The 26,207-nt window shown below is 42.7% G+C and overlaps 1 protein-coding gene and 1 pseudogene across 1 annotated transcript in view; one reads left to right on the top strand and one right to left on the bottom strand.

Annotated features, from left to right (window-relative positions):
- Positions 1-2,325: 2,325 nt before the first annotated feature.
- LOC109909308 (ATP-sensitive inward rectifier potassium channel 1-like) lies at positions 2,326-3,447 on the bottom strand (annotated as a pseudogene).
- Positions 3,448-14,725: 11,278 nt separating this feature from the next.
- The window catches only part of LOC109909207 (G protein-activated inward rectifier potassium channel 4), a 37,515-nt gene continuing 26,033 nt past the window's right edge, over positions 14,726-26,207 (top strand). Inside the window, exon 1 of the mRNA XM_020508250.2 lies at positions 14,726-15,189. The gene's annotated coding sequence lies outside the window, so the exon portion shown is untranslated. The remainder of the gene's footprint in view (positions 15,190-26,207) is intronic.

Here is a 26,207-nt window from a genome sequence, read left to right as displayed (position 1 = left end):
TGTACAAATACTCACTAAAGTAATACAAAATACAAATACAATACATCCAATAATATATAATTCTAACAACAACAACAACACTATCATCAATTGTCGTCTTACGTACGAGGAAACACAGATAACTCATGTGTACAGGTTTGGATAGATTTGAGCCATGTTTTAAATTAAATTTTAAAAATACAATAATCATTGTCGCTTCTCATGTCCATGGGCATTGCATTCCCGTATACTGTAGCTATTACAGAGAAGGCTGATTGACCGATTTTACTGTGTTGAAAAGAGACAATGGAATCCCCTCTAGTTACTGCCCTTGTTATCCCGAGGTGCTTTCCTTGAGCATGATATGCTGGCATAGGGTTTTTTCCCCCCCAAAAAGTTGGATACAATATAGCACAGTTTTTTTTGTTATTTTATACATTCAATATTGCTCATCTTTATCAACGGTATCTTTAATATCGTACCCTACTGTTTGTACAGTGGGGAGAACAAGTATTTGATACACTGCCGATTTTGCAGGTTTTCCTACTTACAAAGCATGTAGAGGTCTGTAATTTTTATCATAGGTACAATTCAACAGTGAGAGACGGAATCTAAAACAAAAATCCAGAAAATCACATTGTATAATTTTTTTAATAATTCATTTGCATTTTATTGCATGACATACTTGTTCTCCCCACTGTATATATACAGTTGAAGTCGGAAGTTTACATACACCTTAGTCAAATACATTTAAACTCAGATTTTCACAATTCCTGACATTTAATCATAGTAAACATTCCCTGTCTTAGGTCAGTTAGGATCACCACTTTATTTTAAGAATGTGAAATGTCAGAATAATAGAAGAGAGAATGATTTATTTCAGCTTTTATTTCTTTCATCACATTCCCAGTGGGTCAGAAGTTTACATACTGTACACTCAATTAGTATTTGGTAGCATTGTCTTTAAATTGTTTAACTTTGGTCAAACGTTTCGGGTAGCCTTCCTCAAGCTTCCCACAATAAGTTGGGTGAATTTTGGCCCATTCCTCCTGACAGAGCTGTAACTGTAACTGAGTCAGGTTTGTAGACCTCCTTGCTCGCACACGCTTTTTCAGTTCTGCCCACACATTTTCAATAGGATTGTGGTCAGGGCTTGTGATGGCCACTCTAACAACTTAACTTTTGTATGCTTGGGGTCATTGTCCATTTGGAAGACCCATTTGCGACCAAGCTTTAACTTCCTGACTGATGTCTTGAGATGTTGCTTCAATATATCCACATAATTTTCGTCCCTCGTGATGCCATCCATTTTGTGAAGTGCACCTGTCAATCCCGCAGCAAAGCACCCCCACAACATGATGCTGCCACCCCCATGCTTCACGGTTGGGATGTTGTTCTTTGGCTTGCAAGCCTCCCCTTGCAAGCCTCCAAACATAACGATGGTCATTATGGCCAAACAGTTCTATTTTTGTTTCATCAGACCAGAGGACATTTCTCCAAAAAGTATGATTTTTTTCCCCATGTGCAGTTGCAAACCGTAGTCTGGCTTTTTCATGACGGTTTTGGAGCAGTGGCTTCTTCCTGCCTGAGCGGCCATTCAGGTTATGTCGATACAGGACTCGTTTTACTGTGGATATAGATACTTTTGTACCTGTTTCCTCCAGCATCTTCACAAGGTCCTTTGCTGTTGTTCTGGGTTTGATTTGCACTTTTCGGCACCAAGTACGTTCATCTCTAGGAGACACAACATGTCTCCTTCCTGAGCAGTATGACAGCTGAGTGGTCCCATGGTGTTCATACTTGCGTACTATTGTTTGTACAGATGAACGTGGTACATTCAGGCGTTTGGAAATTGCTCCCAAGGATGAACCAGACTTGTGGAGGTCTACAATTTTTTTCTGAGGTCTTGGTTGATTAATTTTGATTTCCCCATGATGTCAAGCGAAGAGGCACTGAGTTTGAAGGTAGGCCTTGAAATACATCCACAGGTACACCTCCACTTGACTCGAATGATGTCAATTAGCCTATCAGAAGCTTCTAAAGCCATTACATAATTTTCTGGAATTTTCCGAGCTGTTTAAATCCACAGTCAACTTAGTGTATGTGTACTTCTGACCCACTGGAATTGTGATACAGTGAATTATAAGTGAAATAATCTGTCTGTAATTAATTGTTGGAAAAATTACTTGTCTCATGCACAAAGTAGATGTCCTAACCGACTTGCCAAAACTATAGTTTGTTAACAAGAAATTTGGTGGTTGAAAAACTATTTTAAATGACTCCAACCTAAGTGTATGTAAACCTCCCACTTCAACTGTACATATTATACATTTTTCCTCCAAAAGTTCACAACTTGGTTATATTAAGTTATTCTAGGATACCAAACACTCCAAATCCACCGTTGTCGATTCCATTAATGGAGGGGATGTGGTGTCCTACTATGTTGTGGAAGCAGTAGGCACAGTGTGCAGTGGTCACCGCCACCACCTTGGAGAAGTTGGAGAAGTCCACTCTGTACTTGCCCTCTTTACTGCGGGAGATGATAGGCAGGAAGTTGTAACCCCACATGATCTCCTGAGGGATGAAGGAAGTCCTGACCTGGCAGGCTGAGCTGGTGGTCTCGGCTGTGCCGTCCAGAAAAACCACCAGCTCAAACTCCTGTTTATGGAAGGTGTCCTCTGCCATGTCAAAGAAAGGGCTAGCCTTGTCAATCACATGGTAGAGTGTGAGAGGGCACACAAAGAAGAGGTTGTCCTTCCCAGCGTCCATCAGGAACTCAATGTTCACCTGGTCCATGATGATTGTCTCCCCATCGGGTTTGACGGTTGTCCTCAACAGCTTGCCGTAGATTTGGCTCCCGATCATCAGGGTCTTGCGCAAGTTGGCCACTCTTATCATGAGGCAAAGGAAGTCCTTCTTAGGACAGATGACAGCCATCTCACTGAATGTGATGGTCTTGGCCCTTTTCTTAGGGAGGGATATCTTGGACACGATGACACCACATATGAAGCAGTGTATGAGGGCCCCTATGAGAGTCTGGATAATGATGAGGGCTACAGCAACAGGACAGTGAGGGGTAATGGCGCGTACACCATACCCGATGGTGGTCTGGGTCTCCAGGGAGAAGAGGAAGGCTGTGGTGAGACCGAAAACGTTCCACACACAGGGGGTGTGATCGTTTGAGGGGTTCTGCCACTTCAGATCCCCGTTGTTCCGGGCAATCCAGAACCACAGCAGGCTGAAGATGAACCAGCTCAGGGTGAAGGAGGTGATGAAGAAGAAGAGTACAAAGCGCCAGCGGAACTCCACAAAGGTCGTCCAGAAGTCCACGAGGAAAGCAAAGTGGTTGCCGTATTTGACGTTGCCAAATTCAATGTTGCAGCGGCCATCTTTGGTCACCAGCCGAGTTCTTCGGATTCTTCGCTCCACCAGGTGGTCCTGGATGAGCTTCTGGATACCAAACACCATTTTCTAGCTCCTGTCGTCTGTTAGAGAGGACAATGTGTTAATTTAAATTTGGTACACACCCAGAAAAATAAATCAAATATCCTTATCATCCACAAACTGTTAGATGTATACAGACTAAATACTATTAATACAGAATACTGGGGGTTTTCATGAATATGTTTAATCTTCCAAGATTAACCTGCATCCCACCCTATAACCAATCCCTCCCTCTGTGCCAGTTGTTTAAGGTTCTTGGATGCTTTGAATTGAATGGAACAAGTATTATGAACCAGAATTCAATGATTAATAATGTCCTTATCCTTTGAAATCATTGTTTTTCAGATGAAATAGCTGCCCTTCACAACTTTCTAAATGCGATAATGACAAACCAAGCATTGGTCTATAAGAGGCTGTAAGAGAGAATGGAGTTGTGTAACATTCACTCTTGGATTCAGACCTGTGAAAAAGTTAATGTTTTACCTAATTTAATTCTTAATTTCACACATCGTTATTAAACTAATTAGGTCAAACACAAGGTAATAGTTCCACTGACCTTAATTCTCATCAAAATATCATTATTTGAAACAGCTTAGTAGCACAAACGCCTCAGCCAGTCTATGATCAATGAAATGATTTCACCTGCTCCAACCCTCAGTCTTATTACTTAACTGTAAAGTGTTGCTCTAGTTACTAGCAGTTGCTATGCATCACTTGCACATTTTAATCCACACTTAAATCCTGTAATGCTGGGCACATGGCATAGTTAAGACCCCAAGTCATTACAGAAAGAAAGTTATTGTTGAAATATATCACTCCACTGACCCAAATCAGTCAGATCCCCATAACCTCCCTAAAACCATTATCATCTAGCCTACTACAACCATATATAGTTGAAGTCAGAAGTTTACATATACTTGTTGGAGTCATTAAAAATTGTTTTTCAACCACTCCACAAATTTCCTGTTAACAAACTATAGTTTTGGCAAGTCAGTTAGGACATCTACTTTGTGCTTGACACAAGTCATTTTTCCAACAATTGTTTAAAGACAGATTATTTCACTTATAATTCACTGTATCACAATTCCAGTGGGTCAGAAGTACACTGAGTTGACTGTTCCTTTAAACAGCTTGGACAATTCCAGAAAATGATGTAATGGCTTTAGAAGCTTCTGATAGGCTAATTGACATCATTCGAGTCAAGTGGAGGTGTACCTGTGGATGTATTTCAAGGCCTACCTTCAAACTCAGTGCCTCTTCGCTTGACATCATGGGAAAATCAAAATTAATCAACCAAGACCTCAGAAAAAAATTGTAGACCTCCACAAGTCTGGTTCATCCTTGGAAGCAATTTCCAAATGCCTGAAGGTACCACGTTCATCTGTACAAACAATAGTACGAAAGTATAAACACCATGGGACCACTCAGCCGTCATACCGCTCAGGAAGGAGACGCGTTCTGTCTCCTAGAGATGAACGTACTTTGGTGCGAAAAGTGCAAATCAATCCCAGAACAACAGCAAAGGACCTTGTGAAGATGCTGGAGGAAACAGGTACAAAAGTATCTATATCCACAGTAAAACAAGTCCTATATCGACATAACCTGAAAGGCCGCTCAGCAAGGAAGAAGCCACTGCTCCAAAACCGCCATGAAAAAGCCAGACTATGGTTTGCAACTGCACATGGGGACAAAGATCGTACTTTTTGGAGAAATGTCCTCTGGTCTGATGAAACAAAAATAGAACTGTTTGGCCATAATGACCATCGTTATGTTTGGAGGCTTGCAAGAGGGAGGCTTGCAAGCCAAAGAACAACATCCCAACCGTGAAGCACGGGGTTGGCAGCATCATGTTGTGGGGGTGCTTTGCTGCAGGAGAGACTGGTGCACTTCACAAAATAGATGGCATCATGAGGCAGGAAATTTATGTGGATATATTGAAGCAACATCTCAAGACATCTTTCAGGAGGTTAAAGCTTGGTCGCAAATGGGTCTTCCAAATGGACAATGACTCCAAGCATACCTCCAAAGTTGTGGCAAAATGGCTTAAGGACAACAAAGTCAAGCTATTGGAGTGGCCATCACAAGCCCTGACCACAATTCTACAGAAAATGTGTGGGCAGAATTGAAAAAGCGTGTCCAAGCAAGGAGGCCTACAAACCTGACTCAGTTACACCAGCTCTGTCAGGAGGAATGGGCCAAAATTCCTCCAACTTATTGTGGGAAGCTTGAGGAAGGCTACCCGAAACGTTTGACCAAAGTTAAACAATTTAAAGACAATGCTACCAAATACTCTTTGACTGTATGTAAACTTCTGACCCACTGGGAATGTCATAAAAGAAATAAAAGCTGAAATAAATCATTCTCTCTACTATTATTCTGACATTTCACATTCTTAAAATAAAGTGGGGATCTTAACTGACCCAAGACAGGGAATTTTTACTAGGATTAAATGCCAGGAATTGTGGAAAACTCAGTTTAAATATATTTGGCTAAGGTGTATGTAAACTTCCGACTTCAGCTGTAGCTGCATATAAACTGGCACTTTCATAGTGATCAATGGTAGAGTATAGCACAGAAATATTTGATGACCTCTGGCGATATGAAAGGCATAGGAGTTTTCTGAATAAATGTGTCTTGTCCTGCTGCCAAGTTATGCCAAATACTGATTTGGGTGGTGGTGCGCTTGTTAGGGAGTGGTGTGTACAAAATGACCAGTGCCGTAAGCTTGTGCCGTAAGCTTGTGCGTTTGTTTCTACGCTCAAAGCTTTGAAACGTCCTGTATTGTATTTCACAAACAAAAACCCGATAATCACACACCATGCTTTGTTGTGAAGCTTTTCTTGTTTGGGTCTCACAAAGCATTTTACCACTAATCATTATTTCTTCCCCATTGTTACTGTATCGTGATGTAATGAATGCTGAGCTCATTTTAGGTTTACTTTGATACGATGCTTGGCTGATGCTTTTCAGTAATATACTTTTGAAATAGTGATACTTTTATTAGTATTGTATGGTTCACTTGTCAATGTCAGTAATAACTCTTCAACAATGAATGGTTTCCTCAAGGAAATCTTATAATAATTAATTTAGGCGTGTTACACACTGCTCTGCAACCAATGCCAAGGTAATAGGGACAATTTCCACCCTTGTAATCATCAGTTTGTGATTAATTGCGATGTTTTGACTACACTTATTCAGATTTTTATGTTTGAGCCAATTAGATACTTCACTCAATATTTACACTGACAAATGTAAACACATGTTGTATACTTTGCTTCTGCAATGAGAGGTCAGAAAGTCCGCAAATTATTTTACCTTTTGTGAGAAAGGTATACAAATAATAAAAATATATAAAAATATATACAAATATATATATTTATTTTCCCAAGACCCATTTCCTTTTAATGTTAAGATCCTCAATAATTTACAAGACGACAAACTAGCCTATACATGTACCTGCACACAAAGTTAGGAGTGGAGTCATATCAGTCATACTACATACAATATGCTCACTGGCAGACATGCCACTTTCATTCATAGTGTTTTGGGAAGCAGCGCTTCTTTTAAGGAAGAAGAACATTAGCGGAATGCTGATTTAAAAATATATGCATCACATATTTGTAGGAGAGAGTAGCTCTAACACGACAAGCTCACCCTAGGCTCAAAGTGGGTGCATTTAAACATGATAGATATTATCATTACACTGTTGTTATAACAGGAGAATACAAAGTACTCACTGGATGATAATGGTCCAACTACAGAAGATGAGCTCCTTCCCTCAAACAGAGTTTTCCTGTGAGTGTGGAAACTGTGTTGCACCCTGGATCACCTCTGTCTCTGTCTCTCTCTCTCAGCCAGTCTCTGATGGTGTGCCCTCTGAACTGTAGTGTCTCAGTGCTACAGCTGTGTGTGCTTTTATAAAGCCTTGTACTGATGGGATTGGAATCACTTCAGGTGATGTTTACACACACACAAACATGAAGTAGGCTACCCATACAGCCCTCGAGCAGGGCTGTTGAGTGGGCATGTGTTTAACCCACACTGCGCTGGTACCTGGGTCCAGCCTGACTACCCCCTGGAAGCTGTGTGCCACTGTTTACTGTACACACACATACATAATCACACACAATGGGAAAAATAAAGATCTTGAATCGAGGGACAGATTTTCTGATAAGACGTGTGACATAGGATTTGAGTTGTATCTGCTATTGAATTGTCAACCTGAGTCAAACAGTGATGCTGCATTTATGATGCACAGTCGCACAGTCACACAGTTCCCCTGATCTACCCGTAGCTCACAGCTCCTGAAGTGCTGTGACTTGCACTTTCTCATTTTCTTATTCACAGATTACTGTAATACTTCTAAGGCCTGGTGAGCTCATCCCCATTGTGAATGAAAAGTAAACCTAGCAACATGCATAGGTTAGACTAACACAGAGAAAGGAGATGAAAGAAAGAGACCATGTCCTAGATCAGATAGCAGATAGCTCTCTTGGGTAAGACTGGTATTATCTTTGTTCATGATCGTGGAGGATATGTGTGAATGCGTGGGGTAGGGGGTAGACGTGGTGTGAATTGCTGTTTGTGTCGTCTTTCACCTCGTATTGTTTCCATGAAAAAGTTGCGCTTTTATCTTCCAAGTCTACATGTCTGTTGACACACAAGAAGGGTTCATGGCTGACAAAAATGATTACCATACTTCATCTTCCTAGGTATAATGGTTTCCACTAGCTAAAAAAAGTCCAAATTGGCTATGTCGTAAAAATCGTAAAAATGAATTAAAACAAATATTAGCTTTTTGGTCTTCATTTCTGGTTAGGGTTAGGCATAAGGTTAGCGGTGAGGTTAAGGTTAGGTTTAGGTTCAAAATCACATTTTAATAAGAGAAATTAAGAGAAATTGAAGAAATAGGCAAGGTTTATGACTTTGTGGCTGGGGTAACTAGGGACGACCAGGTCGTTTTTTAGTTTTGTTTATTAAACAACTAACAACTAAAACTTGAAAAAGCCATACATGCACATTAGTAAAATCATAGAGGATAACACACAATAAAATCTTGGACTTATTCACATTGTGGTCCTCTTAAGACAAGATCAAACACAGGTACACACAGAATGAAAACCTAATAATAATAAAACATAAAAACAAAGAAGAAAAACATCTCATCACTGCAGTTACATCATAGGGCACATTCACTTGGGCACAGAAGACATCAAACAGTTTGGTACTTTATGTTTAAAGCTGCCCAGAGAGGAAGTTGTTTTTATGGGCAGAGGCAACTCATTCCACTCTGAGGCTCCAGTACACAAGAAAGTACCTTTCCCAGCATTACTCCTGAAACTGTATAAGCTATAATGCTTTAGTACCTGTTATAAGCATGTATGAGCCAGCATTATCTTAACATAAGGTTAATAATACACTACATGACCAAAACTATGTGGGCACCTGCTCGTCGAACATCTCGTTCCAAAATCATGGGCATTAATAGGGAGTTGGTCCCCCCTTTGCTGCTATAACAGTCTCCACTTTTCTGGAAAGGCTTTCCACTATATGTTGGACCATTGCTTTGGGGACCACAAGAGCATTAGTGAGGTCAGGCACTGATGTTGGGCGATTAGGCCTGACTCGCAGTCAGCGTTCCAATTCATCCCAAAGGTGTTCGACGGGGTTGAGGTCAGGGCTCTGTGCAGGCCAGTCAAGTTCTTCCACACTGATCTCGACAACCCACTTCTGTATGGACCTGGCATTGTGCACTGGGTCATTGTCATGCTCAAACAGGAAAGGGCCTTCCCCAAACTATTGGCAAAAGTTGGAAGCACAGAATCATTGAGAATGTCATTGTATGCTGTAGTTAAGATTTCCCTTCACTGGAACTAAGGGGCCTAGCCCAAACCATGAAAAACAGCCCCAGACCATTATTCATCCACCACCAAACTTTACAGTTGGCACTATCCATTCGGGCAGGGAGCGTTCTCCTGGCATCCACCAAATCAAGATTCATCTGTCGGACAGCCAGATGGTGAAGCGTGATTCTTCACTCCAGAGAACGCGTTTCCACTGCTCCAGAGTCCAATGGCGGTGAGCATTACACCACTCTAGCCGGCACTTGGCGTTGCGCATAGGGAATCTTAGGCTGATGTGCGGCTGTTCGGCCATGGAAACCCATTTCATGATGCTCCCGAAGAATACTTATTGTGCTGATGTTGCTTACAGAGGCAGTTTGGAACTCAGTAGTGAGTGTTGCAACCGAGGACAGACGATTTTTATGCGGTACGCAATTTAAAACTCGGCTGTCCCATTTTGCAATATCCCTCAATCAATTAGATTTTCAGCTCTTTTTCATGTTATGTTTATAAGTTTTGGTCGAAAAATCAGGTCAGAGGAAGTCCACAAAGACTTGGAATTAATTCAAGTTGGAGGATAATTTAGGCTTCTTGATATGAAATTATTTTCTTTTAATTTGTGATGAAAAAAAATCTGTCTCACATGATGGTTTTCAGCAAGGGGTCTACAGGGAAGCTTTCTGCAGAGTCATCATATTGAGGGACATTCATGTTCCTCAAACATCAGTCTGCCCTGCAGAGTCTCTGGCAGAAATGGTAGGCTGCTACGCTCTCAAATATCTGACGTGGAAAATTGGGTCGTACTCAAAAATGATTGGCTGCTTTTGATCACACAAATAGTCCTTCAAAATGATTGGCTGCTTTTGATCACACAAATAGTCCTTCAAAATGATTTGTTTGGCATGTAGCTGCCTCATTGTCTGTATGCATCGATGCTCACCTCTAGCTGACACATGAGAAAAATGTAAACATTCAGAGAAGCAAGATTTTATCAATATGATTGTAGGACAGAGGCATACTGTGATATCTTTGTGTGGATGAGGTGGGTGAGGCTGTACATGTCAATGGTACTGTTCCAGTTAGACCTTGATGTGGCTTTCAGGCTTTCCTCAAACATGCTGTGGCTGCTGGTTACCATGCTGGCATCTAACAAGAGCAGGTATAGACTCTCAGGGTCACATGGAGGTGTGGGTGTGTGCGCGGGCGTCCCCTACTCCCTTGTCTTGCATTACCTAGCTCATGTCCTCCCCTTGCATGACCTCCCCTCCAAAGACTTCATGACGATTAAGCAGCCGTCTAGCTTGTAGAAAGTAATTACACTGAAGTGAAAGAAAAGGCCTAAATTAAATCTGAGCCTATGAAAAGCTGAAAATCTATTATTTTCTCTCGAGCTGCCTTTTTCATCCTGTTCTGTTCTATAAGGGGTGCAGTGGCGTGTGTTATGGTATGAGTGCCAATGTAATTTCTTACAGATGTAGGATCTTAATTTGATCACCCTGATGCAGGAAAACTTGTCATTTTTTAGGTTTAAAAAGCCTTCTGAAGTTTGTGATTCTCACTTTCTGACTTGATTTTCCCTTACAAAAAATGTATCTACCCCTAAAAACATGTCCATTAATTATAATCCACAAAACAATTCACATTTCCTGTTGCTGTAGGATTATTTTCCTGCTGCTGTAGGATTATTTTCCTGCTGTAGCAAACAGGCTCAAATTAAGATCCTACATCTGTAGAATGTTATGTGACACTAAGAGGTGGAAAGAGCACCATTTGTAAGAGAGAACATTAAGTTAAAGCCCGCTGCAAGCTCTTTCTATTGTCCCCCCTGTCTGGTTTAGTTTTGCCACGTCTGCTGTTGTAGATAACACCGCACCATAGTTAGTTCCCATTTAATTTACAATTACAGGTACAGTCCTTTACATTTAAGCTTCCATTTCTGGTTGTTGTGAAATAATAGAAACATTGTCTGACCACCTTATCCCACTGCTGAACATTTCCTTTCAGCCTGTGTTATTTTTCTCTGTCAGCACTTCACTCCCCTACCACAACACGAGGCTGATTGGGGTCAGAATGAGCCTACAAAGTGGAGGTACTGATCCTTCTAACCCCGCCAGGCCTCCCTGAGAACCACAGGGCTGGTCAGCTTGATGAGGAATTACTATCAGACATTGGTGCCAATCCAACACTGTTCCACTTCCAGAGACCAAACACCGGCTGGAGTGTTTTTCCCCCCTCTAAGCATGACAGGACCTCCCAGCAGACAACATGAACATTTGTATAGACAACACTGTTACAAGAGATGGCTTACAACAAGCCTAACTCCCCAGCCCAGCCAACAGCCACAGCCTGTCCTGTTGTAGTTATTCACCTCTACAACAACAGTGCAGCGATACTTACACACTGTACATTCACACAGAGAACTGCAGCAGTCAGGGCAATTCTTCAATGGTTTACTGCTACTGCTTCTCTCCACACAGTGTCTGTGTGTCAGGGCTGTCCTTCTCACGCACAACACACCATCGTGGGCAAGTGGTCTAGTCTTCCAGTAGAGTGCATCCTTGCTTCCCTGTTTTTAAGTTGAAATCCAAACCTCTTCCAAAGAAATTGTTGCAGTTCTCTCAGTTAAAATATTGTGCTTGATAGGAGGTAGAACGTTGGAGAATCTAACCAGTACTTCAAAAACATTGACAATCTTTTTAACTGCGGTGTCAGAGATAGTTCAGTGGTCCTGGAATGTTAACTTTTATCTCCCCGTTTTATGATTTATGTTAAGAGCCCCATGGAGGAGCTGAACATGTCCTAAACAATAGGATCAAACCGCATGACATGAGCTTGAGTAGATCAGGATGAATAATGTATCCTCATAAAATAAGTAGATCCACACACCATAGAATAATTCATCATTTAAACACTAATAGAAGTTATCTTTCCCATAAATTAGTTAGTGCATCAAACATGTGTACGTGTACTGAACAAAAATATAAACTCAAAATGCAACAATTTCAATGATTTCACAGTTCATATAAGAAAATCGGTCACTTGAAAAAATATTCATAGGCCCTAATCTATGGATTTCACATGACTGGGAATACAGATACTGTATGTACCTGCTGGTAACAGAAACCTTTAAAAAAAAGGTAGGGGCGTGGATCAGACAACCAGTCAGTATCTGGTGTGACCACCATGTGCCTCATGCAGCGCGACACATCTCCTTCACATAGAGTTGATCAGGCTGTTGATTGTGGCCTGTGGAATGTTATACCACTCCTCTTCAATGGCTGTGCGAAGTTGCTGAATATTTACGGGAAATGGAACATGCTGTCGTACACGTCGATCCAGAGTATTCCAAACATACTCCGTGAGTGAGATGTCTGGTGAGTGTACAGGCCATGGAAGAACTGGGACATTTTCAGCTTCCAGGAATTGTGTACAGATCCTTGCAACATGGGGACAGGCATTATCATGCTGAAATATGAGGTGATGGCGGCAGATGAATGGCATGAAAATGAACCTAGGGATCTCGTCACTGTATCTCTGTGCATTCAAATTGCAAACCGCTCTCCTACACGATCCCATACACATGCTGACAAAACTGCAATTTTTTTGTCCCCAACACAAGGTGCATCTGCATAATGATCATGCTGTTTAATTAGCTTCTTAATATACCAAACCTGTCAGGTGAATGGATTATCTTGGCAAAGGAGAAATGCTCACTAACAGGGATGTAACCAAATTTGTGCACATTATTTGAGAAAAACAAGCTTTTTGTGCAATTACTGAACATTGAACAGGACCAACTGAAACATAGGACCAACTGAAACATAGGACCAACTGAAACATAGGACCAACACAACATGTTGCATTGATATTTTTGCTCAGTGTTTATTGATGGTTGGCTGGTAAATGGATGGTCTAATGATCTACACGATCTGAATGCCAAAATGTTTGCTTTGCTGACAATGTGATTTATTGAAGTTAAACAAATCGGTCCCAGCACAGACGATAAATTAATAATTTAATCATTTTCTGGCGCCAATTGATATGCTTCATTATGAATATATCATTACCATGCTATTCATGTTGGCCCTCTCTGCTTAATATGAAAATGATAATTTAGTGAAAATGAAAAATATTGTACACATTAACGCAGGGACTGTACCTTAAAAGCAGTTAAAACCTGCTACACTATTTAGTTAGCCAACAAGGCAGAGTGATTATGGAATACTATTTCGATTTTTTTAAGCAATCCCTCCCTCCCTTACAGTCCCTCCCTCCCTTACTCCATAGTCCTGTTTCTTCCATGATGAGGAGTTTATTATTTGTTTAAGTCCTTGGCTCGCTCTGATTTCCCTGCTCTGCTACTGCCTGGTCCTCCTGCCTGATCCTCCTGCCTGGTCCTTCTGCCTGGTCCTCCCGCCTGGTCCTTCTTGTTCTTGGGAGCTGGTAACACTTCAGTTCATTGAGGTGTCAATCACAACTAATGAACTCTGGGACAAGGCAGGGGAATGTAAATGAGGAAGGAAGGAAGGAAGGAAGGAAGGAAGGAAGGAAGGAAGGAAGGAAGGAAGGAAGGAAGGAAGGAAGGAAGGAAGGAAGGAAGGAAGGAAGGAAGGAAGGAAGGAAGGAAGGAAGGAAGGAAGGAAGGAAGGAAGGAAGGAAGGAAGGAAGGAAGGAAGGAAGGAAGGAAGGAAGGGAAGGAAGGAAGGAAGGAGAGAATGGAGATAAATTACTCACTCATTCATAATTTTGTGCCTCCTAAGTCTGGGTAATTAACATTTTCCAGGGACACATCCGTCAACCCTGTGGCCCAACCTCCCATCAGTCCAAGGTAAATGAGGACAAGGCTTGTGTAAAGGGTCAGACAGATGGTAGCTGGTTGTGAAGGAGATGTGTGAAAGGAGATGTTTGTACTGTATTTTCCTATTTATTATTGGGATCCAATGTAGCTAACAAAAATAGTGTAACTCAATTGTCACCCAGAATACATTTACATAATACCACGGTTCTGGAGTTGGGGAAACACCAGGTCCAAACTTCGCTCCCCTGATCCTCCCTTCCCTCTCCTCTCCTCTCACTGTACCTACACCTCTTCCTGTTAATACTCTCTCTCTCTCTCTCTTTCTCTCTCTCTCTCTCTCTCCCTCTCTCTCTCGTTCTCTCTCTTTGTGTCTCCTTCTCTCTCTCAAGCCCTTAGGGCCTTTTCCTCAACTGCAATTTTAGAGGAATTGATTATACAGCACTTCCCTTTGGCGTATCTCTGTCTCTCCCTCATTCTCTTCCTATCCTCTCTCTCTCTCCCTCACTATCTCCCTAATCTGTCTCCCTATCCTTTTTCTCCCTATCCTCTCTCTCCCTCACTGTCTCCTTCAATCTCTCTATCCTCTACTCCCTATCCTCTCTCTCTCCCTCACTCTCTCCCTATCCTCTCTCTCTCTCGCAGTATTTTCTCTTCCAAGCTCATTCCTCTATGCCTTTGCCTGCAGAGTGAAACGAGCCATGTGGTAGGCAGGCACACACACATAGACGCTCTCTGCACACACACACACACACACACACACACACACACACACACACACACACACACACACACACACACGCACAAACACACACGTAAAGGACAAATCCTGAGAGACAAGAGCTCTGTGTGGAAGTGAGAGAAGAGCAAGAGGGGGAGGGGGGTGGTTGGGGGAGGAAACACTCACACACATATTCACATGCTCTCCCTCTCTACCTCACACACACTCAAACACACACTCAAACATACACACACACAGGACTAGAGCGGTGAAGAGGAGAAGAGAAGAGCTGGGAGGCAGGAGGGCTGCTGAACAAAGCAAGGGAAGGAGAGTGGAGTCCAGGGGAGAGCAGCAGCCGTGAAATGCCTCAACAGGAGCCTGCCAGCTACTCTTGTGGCCACCTAAAGGTAAGACTCATGCTACACTGAGAAAAGTGGGAAGACACGGACGGAGCAGAGCGAGAGAGAGGGGTGGAGAAAGTATAGCGCTGATGCAAGCCTAACGCTGTGGTTATAGGGTACCCTCAGGCTGCAGCTGAGTTGTTCGATCTGCCTATGAATGCAGTGCTGTGCTGTGCTGTCATTACCTTCCGTAATTCTTCACCTTGACATCGTCCATTTAGCCGCGTGTCAGATCAAAGAGTGTATGTTAATTAAAATCATATAGTATGGCTCTTATGCTCCCCAAGAGAGAGACTGATACGGTGTGTTGTGGTGGAGCTCAGCTGCCTCAGATTCCTCCAGCCTGCTAGCCTGTCTGCCTGCCTGCATGCATGCCTGCCTGCCTGCGACCTCTGTCCCATCACAGCCTGCCTAGGTTCTATATCACTAATGTCACTGCAGTGATAGATCACCCATGCATTTGTTTGCCCTCAATGCGAGGGCTAGGTAATCAAAAAGCAATGGGTTTTCAGCCCTGTCAGACCACCGTGAGAGGCTGCTGATGCTACTGCCTTTGTGTGCCTGCCTAGTTGTCTGGTGTGAGAGGACTCTGTAATTGTCCTATAGTACAATGCAGGAGTTTTACGAGTGCAGCAGCCAACAGTGTGGGGGTTTGCTACAGAGGGTGGCAGCACAACATAGTCCACACATTCAATGAAAGAAGGAATGGTGGAGAGAGAGGGATAGAGAAAGAGGGATAGAGAGAGAGGCCATTATCTGTTTGCTGTAGTTTTCCGCTGGAATATTACAGACTATCCAAAAATGTAGACCAAATCATTTGTATTGATTCCATTGATGTGTCTCTGAGCCGGGCATTAGAGAGTCTGATTTCAGTGCCATTGTGATGTACTATTGTCTGCTGATTCCGTAAGCTCTCCTGTTACCGGCTGTCCTGGAAGAATGTACCCTGCCCAAAACATCTTGAGAGTTGTCACTGTGAAACTTTCATGACAATCAGGTCTGTGGCCATGGACAACAAGATTTTTTTCCTACGCAGTGTTCCCGGGCATGTCCTCAGCAGGGAATGCAGAGGTGGTGTAGTAGCGTTCAGTATTCATGCAGAATGTGTACGTGATCATACATTTCCCCTTGAGCAGTGTAAAAGCAGGGCTAACAGGGAAATGCTATAGGAGAAGGATGGTGCAGACCAGTAGCACATAGCACATATTTTATTCTATGCTCACCTTTTGACCTTTTGATACAATGTGCAGTTTTTTTTCTCTCAGTCTATCCATATAGGCATCATTTCATTCTGACCAGTCTATCCATATAGGCATCACTTCATTCTGACCAGTCTATCCATATAGGCATCACTTCATTCTGACCAGTCTATCCATATAGGCATCACTTCATTCTGACCAGTCTATCCATATAGGCATCACTTCATTCTGACCAGTCTATCCATATAGGCATCACTTCATTCTGACCAGTCTATCCATATAGGCATCACTTCATTCTGACCAGTCTATCCATATAGGCATCACTTCATTCTGACCAGTCTATCCATATAGGCATCACTTCATTCTGACCAGTCTATCCATATAGGCATCACTTCATTCTGACCAGTCTATCCATCTGTACAGGTGGTAGACATAAGTTAAAAAGCAGCCCATCCCCGCTTATATTATACAGTGCATTTGGAAAGTATTCAGACCCCTTGCCTTATTCTAAAATGGATAAAAAATAAATCTACACACAATGCCCCATAATGACAAAGCAAAAACAGTTTTTTTTTAACTATGGAAATATCACATTTACATAAGTATTCAGACACTTTACTCAGTACTTTGTTGAAGCACCTTTGGCAGCAATTACAGCCTTGAGTCTTCTTGGGTATGGTGCTACAAGCTTGTCACACCTGTTTTTAGGGAGTTTATCCTATTCTTCTCTGCAGATCCTCTCAAGCTCTGTCAGGTTGGATGGGGAGCATTGCTGCACAGTTATTTTCATGTCTCTCCAGAGATGTTTAATCGGGTTTAAGTCCGGGCTCTGGCTGGGCCACTCAAGAACATTCAGAGACTTGTCCCGAAGCCACTCATGTGTTGTCTTGGCTGTGTGCTTAGGGTCGTTGTTCTGTTGGAAGGTGAACCTTCACCCCAGTCTGAGGTCCTGAGCACACTTATCATCAAGGATCTCTCTGTACTTTGCTCTGTTCATCTACCTCTCGATCCTGATTAGTCTCCGAGTCCCTGCCACTGAAAAACATCCCCACAGCATGATGCTTTCACCACAATGCTTCACCGTAGGGATGGTGCCAGGTTTCCTTCAGACATGACACTTGGCATTCAGGCCAAATAATTCAATCTTGGTTTCATCAGACCATAGAATCTTGTTTCTCATGGTCTGAGAGTCTTGATGTGCCATTTGGCAAACTCCAAACGGGCCGTCATGTGCCTTTTACTGAGGAGTGGCTTTTGTCTGGCCACTCTACCATGAAGGCCTGATTGGTGGAGTTCTGCAGAGATGGTTGTCCATCTGGAAGGTTCTCCCATCTCAACAGAGGAACTCTGGAGCTCTGTCAGAGTGACCATCAGGTTCTTGGTCACCTCCTTGACCGAGGCTTTTCACCCCATATTGCTCATTTTGGCCAGCCGGCCAGCTCTAGGAAGCGTCTTGTTGATTCCAGACATCTTCCTTTTAAGAATGATGGAGGCCATTGTGGTCTTGGGGACCTTCAATGCTGCAGACAGTTTTTGGTACCCTTCCCCAGATCTGTGCCTTGACACAATCCTGTCTCGGAGCTCTACAGACAATTCCTTTGACCTCATGGCTTGGTTTTTGCTCTGACATGCATATAGACAGGTGTGTGCCTTTCCAAATCATGTCCAATCAATTGAGTTTATCACAGGTGGACTCCAATCAAGTTGTCGAAACATCTCAAGGATGATCAATGGAAACAGTATGCACCTGAGCTCAATTTCAAGTCTCATAGTAAAGGGTTTGAATACTTATGTAAATAAGGAATTTCTGTTTCACATTTTTTATAAATTAGCTAAGATTTTTTTAAACCTGTTTTCGTTTTGTCAAAATGGGGTATTGTGTGTAGATTGATAAGGATTTATTTATTTTTAATCTATTTTGGAATAAGGCTGCAATGTAACAAAATGTGGAAAACGTTAAGGGGTCTGAATACTTTCCGGTTGCACTGTAGCAATGCATCTGTGTCAGGAGCTTAGCCAAGCGTGAACAATTTGTTGTATTAAACTTGTATTCTTTATGATTAAAATAGAAAGCTATACTCTATATTATATATTGTGTAACGGTCAACTGTGGATGAAAGGAGTGCTCTCTTCTGATACCTGTTGTGTTGTTGAATTAGTTAGCGGAATTACAAATTAATCTACTGTAGAATTTCTCTAGCCTATAGCATGTTCTATCATTGAAATATATAGTCGACACTGAGCTCTGTTCTGTTAAAATACAATTCCAAATCATGCACGGGAAGAAAATGATTGAGGGTCCCGTGTGGTTCAGTTGGTAGAGCATGATGCTTGGTAGAGCATGGGGCGGTAGGTAGCCTGGTGGGTAGGTGCGTTGGGCCAGTAACCGAAAGGTTGCTGGATTGATTCGCCAAGCTGACAAGGTAAAAATCTGTGGTTCTGCCCCTGACCAAGGCAGTTCCCCGGGCACTGTGGATGTCGATTAAGGCAGTCATCTGCATCTCTCTGATACAAGGGGTTTGGGTTCAATGCTGAAGACACATTTCAGTTGTATGCATTCAGTTGTACAACTGACTAGATATCTCCCAATGCCAGGGTTGTGGGTTTGATTCCCACGGGGTGCCAGTACAAGAATGTACATGCTCAGTACTGTAAGTTGCTCTGGGTAAGTTGCTCTGTCTCCTAAATGACTCGAATGTTAAAGGTATTCTTCCAGCAATCTTTGGCCATTGGTAATGGAAAGAGCTCTGTGTTTATACTGTATTTAAAAGTGACATCGTACATGTTTAATGTAGGTGAGTTTTCCTTGAGTTTTCCTTGTAAAAGTATATATGCTCTGTCTATTGCTATTGCCTGGTTCTGTCATAACATAAAGTTGGAAGTCCACACTGCTTGTAAGCAGATCAAACGCACCTCCAGCAGCCTGTAAACAGATGCAGGTCGGGCAGCTGCAGGGATCACCTTTTTGTCCTCTATGCCCCTCAGCTCTCTGCCCACAGCCAGACCTCCTCGTACAGCAGAGACAGAGCTAGCAGATCACCTTCAGTCTCTACTATCGTGTCTGGCAGTGCAGTACAATAATTTTCTCCTTCCCTGTAAAGCCACTCACCTACACAGAATGGGAAGAGCATTCCTTGTCCAGGTTAATTGGCCGTTACCGAGGTGGAGGTGGGAGGAGAGTAATCATTGGCCGTGCTCTAATCTGTCCAGTGTCATTGACTGGAGAACAATCTGGGATGACATTGAGGTTTTAGAGACAGATCTCCTTGTTAAAGCAGTGATGTCCTTTATCCCTAACTAGCCCCATTGGAATATCCACAGGCATTACGATTGGGTTGCGTGCAGCTGCGCTCCGAATTGAGGATTACTTGTGTGCTGCCAGCTGTGGGCATGTGTGCAGGATGGAAACAAACCCAACCTGTTTTACGTTCAAAAGTCTGTTTTGTATCCGACTGACTGTATGACCAAAATGATCCTATTTACACTTTGTAATCAAGTCAATTGAACCTTATCTTTCAGGGTGAGACTGGTGCATCAATCGTTTCTCAGTATGTGTTCTCCGTAAGAAAATGGATAAAATGATTTTAACAGCTTTGATGACATTCAAATCCTTAAGAGTCGATTTACACACGTATTTAACAATCTAGCTGACATAATTTGACTTTTAGAGGATAATGACAATAATCTTCACTTTCCTTTCATATGACAATAATAATGTATTATTTGTTCTATAATATGACGGTGGTATAAAGCAGTAGTCGTGTCTATGCTGGAGAATCATAATTACTACCAAAGCTATCATTAAGGTGAAATAACAGAATATGCTGTTGACTTAACCATCTCCAGAGGAGCTTTTCTTTGCATACACATCTATCTATGGAGGCAAGCTTGATTATTCATCACCCAGGTGACAAGTTGCCCTCAGTCACAGCCCATTAACACAGAGAAAAGAGACATATGTTTAATATAACAGGCTCAAGGCCTATTGAGTGACACCATGGATGTTCTGATGTGGTATGGTGGTGGCGAGTGGAACGGCCTCCTGATAGGACTGGAGCAAGGACAGAGCGAGGTGCCGCAGGAATTCTAATTAGGTGTGTGACCTTTGGCTCTTCCTGCATGCACTTCGCACCCACTCCTCTCTTCATCTCCTGCTCTCTACATCCTCTCGTCCATCCATCCCTCACTCTCACTCCTACAGCGATGGAGCTGTGAGAGAGGAAATGTGGGGTCTGGGCTGTAAATCATGACAAGAGGCTGACGAGCCACCTGATAAAAGCGGGACAGGGTGTTGCAGGGTGTTGGTGCTCCTTTCCTCTCTTTAACCCCCATCCCCCGCCACATTCATTCCTGTAGGACTGCTCTGGTCCAGTAGAGTGGGTGTTTTTGGCTTGGCCCGGTGCTCAGTCTGTCCAGCATCACTTAACAGTGTTGGGGAGTCTGGGGCATCACTTTTATAAATACACGTACCCTTGGCGCAGGGGCGCGAGAGGACGAGATTGGAGCAAGCAGCAGAGACTCAACTTGCAACAGCTATTCCTGGCTGAGGCTGTGTGGTGTTTTATTTGTCTTTTGTCAATTCATTAGACTAATAGTCTCCAGTGTGGGCAGGACATCTAGCTGAGGCAGTGTCTATTGCTCTGGAGAAGATGATCCGTGAGAGATGTACTGTATATTCTCAAGGCCGGCTATCAGCCATTGGGAGGGGAAAAGGCAGTCTGGGCCTGGAGCCAAGCTGGCTGGCATCCGCAGGCTTTGGAGACGTTTTTAGTCATTTGCCCTGACCGACCTCAAAGTGTCATAGAGATAGGGACGAAGCGCTGCACTGTGGGCCACTTGTCTTAGCCTGAGACGAACGCACACATGAGAACCTGGTAACCATGACGCTGCTGAGAGAAAGTTCCGGTACGCTCCCAATGCTGGGCTACAGAGATGAAAGAGACATTGGAGCAAATTATTCCACCAGAGGAGATATCTATCTTCTGCACTGATTGTGCAGATCCTCCCAGTGCAGATACTGTTTAAGACTCAGCTCTCTCTCTCCTCTCCTCTGCCAGATCTGTGCTCTGTTTTGATGTCTCCTCAGAATTGCCTTTCAGTGGAAAACGTGAAGATTCTGTATGACCTCGGGAATATATGGATGATTGCCCTCTCATAGCAGAATTTGTATTGTAAACTGAAGGTTTACTGTGGAATTAGCAGTTTCTCACTGCACTCATCATTCTCTGAGGAATGGACAGTACCGTGGTATACTGTAGCTTGTATCTTGAAACAATTTTCAATGGATATTTTTAGGCAGAAAATGTGTTTGTTTCCCAGACTCCCTAAACTTGCTCTTTTAAAGAGCTTTGATTACCTTGAAATTATGAGAAAATGTAAGCTAATCGAGAAAATAAAGTGATCCAAACTCAGTTATCTTGTTGATGAAGTTCTTTGTCTTCTCAGGCAGAATAATGATTAGGGGGTAATCTAAGGCCTCTGTACTACGGTCCTCCAGAGGCCGGTTTAACTCTGCTGGGCGACGTCCGTGTTATTGGAGCAGTAATTAGTATTGATACAAGCCCCATCCTGGCCTGGCCACCTGGCTCCTCACGGCTAGCCCTCACCTTTCCAAACTGCACTGAGGGCTGATATCGAATACATTTTAGAAGTGCCTTTAATTAAGATAATTAAACCTTACAATAGCTGTTTGTGTAACTCAAACAAAGACTTGGATTGTCCTCAAAAAACATAATGTGAAAGTATACAGGTGGAAACACTACAGAAGCCTGACACAGCTGCTGTAGTGAGAGACAGAGAAAGATAGAGAGAGGGGGGGGCAGGTTTACTTCTCTGCCACTGTCACCCTGCCTCTAAACACGACAGATGAGCGCTCACACTATCAGAGCCTAAACACAATTTACCCAAAGCATCCTGTCGCTCTTCAAGTAACAAGATAAACGCTTGTTACCCTCTTAAAGATAAAACACTGAGCTGGAATCTGTGTTCGCACAACCGCTGGTGAGTCTGCAGCGAGAGCAAAGCGGCAATCAAACGCAGGCAGAGTATGCACACAGGTCCTGGGTTCACCAGTCACTGGGGAGATGTTTAATGCATGAAAGCCTAAACTGACTTGGAAAGCAGGACCTGGTGAAACTATAATGCATTCACCCAGGGTTCTTCTGGGGCTTTGTGTGTCTTGTATTCCTCAGTCTGTCTGTCTTTCTACATCTCAGATGCCTGTCACGTCACTCTGCCCTTTGCTTTAAACCCGTCAATGTCAACACTGTATTCCTGCGTGGATCTCCTGTGTGACGTGAGCCCTCATTCCTCCACCCTGCTTTGCAATTTCTCTCCATGATGCCTTGCCTTCCATTTCACTGATCAAAACAGATCAATGTCAGAGCAGGATGACAGAGACTAATCAGATGGTGTTGTAGAAGCAATCTGGTGATTGTTCTCTGATTGGCAGAGGTGGGATCAAGTCACTATTATTTTGGTCACAAGCAAGTCTCAAGTCACAAGGTCCGAGTCTCAAGTTGAGTCCCAAGTAGAATGGGGCTGCAGGTAGCCTAGTGGTTAGAGCGCTGTAACCGAAAGGTTGCAATGCCAAAAAAGGTTGCAAGATCCCCGAGCTGGTAAAAATCTATCGTTCTGCCGCTGAACAAGGCAGTTAACCCACTGTTCCTCGGCTGTCATTGAAAATAAGAATTTGTTCTTAACTGACTTGCCTGGTAAAATAAAAGAATAATGGGTGGAGTCTCGAGTTAAGTCCACTCATACATTGGAGCAAATCGTTTAGTCAAGTAAAGAAAAAGCTATACATGCAATGAGTTGTTCAACTATACGTCTTTGTCTATTTATTGAGACTACCAGATAGCTTTTTTCATTATTTTGTCTAAAACATATTTTGATTATGTAAAAATTCCAAATGCAAGCTTCATAAGTAAATTATCAATTTCAAGAAATGTTTGACACACCAAAAGACCAGTAGGCGTACGCTAGTAATTGTTGCTTGATGCCCCATTGCTGGTGAGCTTGCAAAGTAAACAGTGAATATCACCAAACAATTTTTGGAGCTGCATATTTATTTATGGCAATCCTCTCCATAAAATGTGATGTTTGCGCTGCACCCCGATCCTATAGCTGTATAGCAAATCAGCAATCTGTTCGCTAGCTCAATGTCTCTCAAAATGTTTGACCCTTGACCCCCAAAAAGCAGTGGTTAAAAGCTTGTGACCCCCCGTGCACGCACGTGCATGTTTTACACCTGCAATTTGAGCTGAAAGTCATTCATCTTAGCAGCCAATATCCTGAAGGCATATCATGTCACTTCTCTGGAGGCCAGAGCAAGCAGAATCATACGACCAACCTACCTGTATGCAGTGGAGGTTGCAGGATCGAATGGAAAGCATGGTCTGTCTGCACCAAACACTATCCCTTTCAAGGTCTGCCCTTCTCCAGAATACTCCTTGCCAATTGGGTAACCCTTTTCTTCCTCACAAATACTATATTTAATTCACCAGAATATGTTCAATATTCATACCATAATATTGAAGGCAGTGAGATATTACAGCTATCCTTAAAGCTATCTGAAATATGAAAATTGTCAATCAAATCGCCAGGTAGCCTATTGTTCCGGCATAGATGACAGTAGTACATTTCTAAATTGTATTTTATTGATGGATTAGCTGACAATGTCACAAAAACAATGTGCACACTTCAATGGGGCAGAAGTCCGTGTGTTGTGATTCTGGATGGCCAGATAACTACCAACAATGACAAGAAACTGCCATGTGGGGAATCATAAGTGACTAGTTTCAGCTAGTTTCATGTTGTTATTGATGCCATCTCTTGTTTTGGGGTGTTTTGACTGATTTCATGTCAATGCTAAAATGGCAAAAAATTGTCCACATACCTTTGTATATATATATGAAATGGGTTTCATAGTCGAGTAGCCGCACACAAGCTCAAGATCACCATGCACAATGCCAAGCGTCAGCTGGAGTGGTGTAATGCTCTCCGCCTTTGGACTTTAGAGCAGTGGAAACACGTTCTCTGGAGTGATGCATCACGCTTCACCATCTGGCAGTCTGACGGATGAACCTGGGTTTGGCGGATGCCAGGAGAACACTACCTGCCCCAATGGATAGTGCCAACTGTAAAGTTTGTTGGATGAGGAATAGTGGTCTGGGGCTGTTTTTCATGGTTTGGAATAGGCCCCTTAGTTCCAGCGAAGGGAAATCTTAATTCTACAGCATACAATGACATTCTCATTGCTTCCAAATTTTGCCACTAGTTTGGGGAAGGCCCTTTCCTGTTTCAGCATGACAATGCCCCCGTGCACAAAGCAAGGTCCATACAGAAATGGTTTGTCGAGATCGGTGTGGAAGAACTTGACTGTCCTGCACAGACCCCTGACCAAAACTCCATCGAACACCTTTGGGATGAATTGGAACGCAGACTGCGAGCCAGGCCTAATTGTCCAACATCAGTGCCCGACCTCAGTAATGCTCTTGTGGTTGAATGAAAGCAAGTCACCGCAGCAATGTTCCAACATCTAGTGGAAAGCCTTACCAGAAGAGTGAAGGCTTTTATAGCTGCAAAGGGGGAACCAACTACATATTAATGATCATGATTTTGGAATGAGATGTTCAAGGAGCAGGTGTCCACATACTTCTGGTCATGTAGTGTATATAAATACAAATGTTAGGCTACATGTAACCTATTAAAACATGTATGAAAAACTGTTTCACACTCGTAACCCCCCAAAAACCTTCTCCCCACTTTGAGAACCATTGCGCTATCTCACCCGACCTGTGTTGATTGACAGTTTTCTGGTCCAATCAGAGGGTCGAGCATGCATTTCACTAGCCAATCTGTTGCAGTTTTTGGGGATTTGCAACTGAATGCTGCGGCTACAGTCTCTGACTGTGTGGAGAGTAATCCATGGAGACTTGAGACTTGAGTCCAAGTCATGCGACTCGAGTCCACACCTCTTCTGATTGGTGATTATGGAACACACAGTTCATACTCTCTGTCACTCTATTGGTTTATTTTCAAACACCAGTGACCCTATCAGTTATTATGCTTTTATATAACTGAAAAGGTGTTGTTATGAAATTGCTGCTAAAATTAGTCCCTATCGATGTGCCCTCTCCGCCTCTCATATCTGTAGTTCTGACTTCCTGTATGTGTTATTTCATCCTATTGCCAAAATATTGTTTTTTCTTTTTTTCCCTCTGTCAGTTTGAGTCATTGTAATTGATGTTTAAAAATAAAATTTCCAGCACTTTAAAATCAGATCACAGATACTGCAGTCTGTCACTAGATCACTGTATTACACCAACATACCTAAAATAGCAACAAAGAAACCACATTTAGTGTTCGAAAGAAGTCTTCGAAACTACATCAAATCACCTTTCATAGTGTTACTTTATTTTAAAAAGCCAAAGAGCTATTATTGTAGTCACATGGGAAGTTTAAACAAAGAAATGAAGGCTTTAAAATGTGCTGTGGACAGAATGTGAAAGGTCCAGGCTGGTGATCGTTGTGATTCAAGTAATGGTCAGCGTGTCCGTGCAGCATCAGGGCTTTTAACAGTTGGGTTGGTGTTCAGCCCAGGCAGCGTACTGGCACTGATGTGTTCTCCTCCACTCCTCCTCAGGGGGATAACAAAGGTTGAACACGGTAGCTACAGACAGCTGAGACTGCTTCACTCAGAGATTACAAATTAGCTAACAGAGTGATGCACATTTTGAACAGAGTCCCATTTCCCATGTGAGTTTAGAGATAATCCACACATTAGCATTCTGTGTTGGTGAGAAAGGTCTGTCTTATTATGAT

Source organism: Oncorhynchus kisutch, linkage group LG18 (genome assembly GCF_002021735.2).
Source record: "Oncorhynchus kisutch isolate 150728-3 linkage group LG18, Okis_V2, whole genome shotgun sequence".
Lineage (NCBI taxonomy): Eukaryota > Metazoa > Chordata > Actinopteri > Salmoniformes > Salmonidae > Oncorhynchus > Oncorhynchus kisutch.
Note: the sequence above shows the minus strand (reverse complement) of the source record. Positions and strands in the feature narration are given on the sequence as shown.